This window comes from Apis dorsata, unplaced genomic scaffold (genome assembly GCF_000469605.1).
Source record: "Apis dorsata unplaced genomic scaffold, Apis dorsata 1.3 scaffold_92, whole genome shotgun sequence".
Lineage (NCBI taxonomy): Eukaryota > Metazoa > Arthropoda > Insecta > Hymenoptera > Apidae > Apis > Apis dorsata.
The window spans coordinates 541,172-545,566 of NW_006263390.1; the positions used below are offsets into that span (position 1 = coordinate 541,172).

Genomic DNA, 4,395 nt, shown 5'->3' on the forward strand with positions numbered 1-4,395 from the left:
GTCGATACGGTGAGAGATGAATACGTGAATGGTTTTCTTTTTGAAATTTAGAGTTTAAAACGAGAATTTTACGTATTATGTATATATGATTCTTGTTGCATCTACTCGATCGAATGAAGACTTAGAAAATTATCGATGTCGATATATCGATACGATGAGAGATGAATACGTGAATGGTTTTCTTTTTGGAATTTAGAGTTTAAAACGAGAAGCAATTTTACGTATTACGTATGCACGCATTCTTTTGGCGTTTGCCATAGGAGCGAGATAAAGAGACACGAAATGAAATGAAGCAGCAACTGGAGAGTTTTGCTGATGCGAGTGACGCAATAAATTATAACGCGATATCTCGACCGCTATGGAAGGGCAGAATGTCGGCGAACACGATGGAAGCATGCAAGAAGAAACATCGGAGCGCGTCGTTTTGTTCGGCAACGGTAACATTGTTGTAACACGAGAAGATATTGTCCACTTGACAACGGAGCCACGGCTTGGAAGAGAATCACTCTGGGTGCACGTGATGCCCAACCGATACACGCAGTCTCTACCTTTTCGTTCTGCCTTTAGAAAATCGTCAACGGTTCTCGATTGTTCGACCAACTATCGCGCGATTCCGTTAAAATTTCGCTCTGAATCGTCGTTTAGATACCAGGGTTCCGCGCGATTTCGTTAAATAATCGAGAAACAGATTATATAAATAGATAATGGGACAAATGACGAATGAAGCGAAAAATCGACCGAGTCGAAAAATAATCGAGCAATTGTTTCGCATATTTGATCGATCATTGCTTTCTTTTTTTTTTTTTTTTTTTTTTTTTTTCCGCCCCTTTTTCGCATCGCCCAAATTCCAAATTGAATTTAAAACGATCGAAACGTTTCGTAATGTTACCTGTGCCTGGTAAGTAGTTGGAGAAGGAGAAGAGGAAGAAGACAAGAAAGAAAGAAAGCAAATGGAGAAAAAGAAACTGGATATAGACGAAAGAGAGACTTGAGAGGGAGAAAGAAGAAGAGGGGAAGTAGCGAAAAGAGGCGATGGTGGTGGTGGTGGTGGTGGTGGTGACGGTGATGGTGGTGGTGGACGTTTGAAATGGAGGTTCGAGAAAAGGCGGTCCTCGAGGCTCCTTGTCCCCGACGTTTAATTTCAGGCAGTCCGAGAAGCTCGTAACATCTCTGCAGTGTTTAACATCGAGAAGAGGGCCTTGGGAAGAAGATCAACCCAGAACCAGTTCTCGCGCCTTAAACAGGCGGTTCTCACGCATTTATAGCCCTTCATCACGCTTTCCATTCGACCTAATTGCCGCGATCGAGCCCGTGAGAACCACTGTTTTGCCTACCGTTTTGCAAAAAATTCGAAATCGCGTTAAAATCGAAGTTTTTCGGTTAAAATTTTACCAATTTCGAACGATAAATGTGAAAAATAATACGATCGATCACTGAACAAGAAAGAAAAAAGCAAAAAAAAAAGAGAAAAACAATCACCATATAATAATAATTCCACCAAGATTGTGCCAACTATATAACGGGGACAAGACGAAACGAAAGAAACAAGAATTAAATAACATTTATCGTAGTGCAACGATAGTTGAGAATTACTGACTCGAGATTTGACGATTGTTTCATGATCGATAATACGGATGTATATAAAAGAAAGTGACTTACTTAATTTGAACGTTAATGAGTCACTCGAATACTGTATTTGACACATATCGATTACACGAACACCGTTTAACGAAGACGTGAACTTTCTTGCCTTTTTGTTTTTTTTGTATTATTTCGTTACGCGATTCTCGCGCCTTCGCGTCAACATGTGGACGTGTTTCGAAAGGTAAGCCGGGAAACTGGAGTTTACGCTAGCGGATCAAAGAAAGTCAATGCCGTGACGTTTCCACGAGCTTTTTTACGGTATACTCGAAATCCCGTTACGCGAGATTTCGCCTCGACCGCGGTGAACTATTTAAAAAGGAGCGACAAAGCGTGTCGAAAGAGGTCGATAACCGGCATTCGATACGTGGAATTTAAGAATCGCAAGAATTCGACGCGAGTCGATCTTTTTTTTCCTATAAAATAATAATTTCTGGATGAACTTTCATTGTATTAATCATAAAATAAGAAAAAAATCGATTTGTGTTCTCTGGAAATCATGTTAATAAATTTTATTTTATTCTCTATGACTCACGATATCATTTACGATTAAAGGAAATTAAATCGTAACATCAATTATTATACGTGCATATAGATGAAATATTAGATTAGATTATCGACTATCGTCCGATTGCTATACATAATCGAAATAACATTTAATACGATATGTTTAATACTTTTATCGTTACTTTGATTTCACCTCTGATTTCCCTCGTACACGAGAAAAAAGAATAGTACTTTAGGTTGGTGATACGAAAGTCATCATCGAGGAGAGAAAAAAAGGGACATATACCGGGGGTACATACAGAGGATACTACTCGAATAGGAACCGGAACTCGCACTCCGTGCTCGGAATTGATTACACGATTGCACATGTACAGCTGTGCATATGAATCAGATAAAAGAGTGTCGGGGGAGTTAGAAGAAACACGATGCGCGAAGAGAGGTTATCGGCTCCGTCATTGATTTCTTCGTTGCACGAAAATAAATCTCCATATCAGGGGGAGAGCGTATACGCGCTCACACGAGTAGGCAAACAGAGGCAGATGCTTTTAAAACCGCAGAGACTGATCGAATCGAAAATCATCCAACAAGAATAACGCCTCGAAGATGATCCTACCTGACATGATGAACGATCGCTAAAATCCAACATCTTAGATTTTCTATCTATCTAGCATCCTAACGTATATTATACTCGTTAGTCATATCGATATCTGTTGCGAATCTTTTGTTCTGCGATTAATTAATTAATTCACAAAAAATTATTGCTATTGGGATGGAACAGTTACACATTTCGAATCTTAGTAATAAATTTAAATTGTTTTTTTAAAGAAAAAACAAAAAATAAAAAGAAATTCAAACAAGAGAAAAATTAGATTTATACTTATACATAACTCATTCGTGGAAGAATGCTATCTTTTTCCAACAATCACTGATCCGTAACTCACTTTGACCTAGCTAACCTTGAATTGATCAACTTCGTGTCGCATATTGTATTAAGAATGCGAAATAAAAATACAAGTACCCAAGTACCCAACCACAATAAATAAGACGAGTTCATTCTGACGACCTTGTATTCTGCTTTGAGAATCTTTCGCTTCTATACAATACACATCTCGTATCTGCACGTTCATGAAAGAAATGTATTCTACGATATCGTAATATCACCAAATGAACAATGGGCAATAGTATAGAAGTTAAAGAACTCTAACATAAAAATATTATTTATTTCAACTAATAACCATATTGAAGATTTAATATTGATCCGATGTCGGTTTATATATTTGTTCTATCAATTTTCAATTACGAAATGAACTGCGTAAATTGGTAATGTCAGATGACGCATAATATGTATCGAGGCAGGCAGAAATTTGACGCTGTCAATGAGAACAAAATTTTATATTGGGATCGTATAAAATATATCGATTTGGAAAATCAAAAATACGAAAATATATAAAATTTCAACATTCAATGAAGCAAACTAAAATATGTTCGTTCAAAGATTACTACTGACCCACGTGCTACGAAATACATTTTCATAGAACCGGCGTCACCCGGCGAATCGTTGTTACCAAACTTTTGATTCATGATCGAAGTAAAGCAAATCAATGAGTAAAAAATATATTTATCGGTAATTGAAAGGCGTTTAAAATTAGAGAAAACTTTTCACTTACTTTTAACGATGAAATATCCTGGAAAAATCTGACAGAATACGGATCCCAAGCACTTGCAACAACACTTCACTCGAGTATGCCGGTCACTGCGCTTGTGCGTTTAAATTCACTAACCTCGACAAAAATACTACCGCCATCTTACGCTTTAAAACGCCAACTAGTTTATCCACAAAGCCCGTTCACAAAGGGACGGTTAAATTTCTGTTTTTATTTATATCCAGACGAGAAACGAAATAGGAGTTAATAATTAATTTCAAATACATAACCGACATTTTCTTTTTAATTATAATACTTATAATCATGAAATATCTAAATTATATATATTTATACTATATCATTATATCAGTATAATATTTATAACCTTAAGTACTTACGCATTACGATTCGAGATGCTGGAAATTTTTATTAACTGTTATTTCTCTTTAATTGAAATCATTTTTAGAACTGTTATTACTTGTAAACTTAATAAATAAAATATTTTGACATATCACAAATAAGACGTAGAAAAATTGATATTGAATTTAGTGATTATAAATACATATTTGGTTGTCATAGGAAACAAAAAAAAAAAAAAAGAAGA

General features: G+C 36.0%; 1 protein-coding gene across 2 annotated transcripts in view; it reads right to left on the reverse strand.

Annotated features, from left to right (window-relative positions):
* The window catches only part of LOC102679189 (A-kinase anchor protein 200-like), a 53,582-nt gene extending 49,620 nt beyond the window's left edge, over positions 1-3,962 (reverse strand). The window contains exon 1 of one of the 2 annotated variants that reach the window (XM_031508618.1): positions 3,816-3,962. The gene's annotated coding sequence lies outside the window, so the exon portion shown is untranslated. The remainder of the gene's footprint in view (positions 1-3,815) is intronic. The other variant, XM_031508621.1, reaches the window with a different exon arrangement.
* Positions 3,963-4,395: the final 433 nt, after the last annotated feature.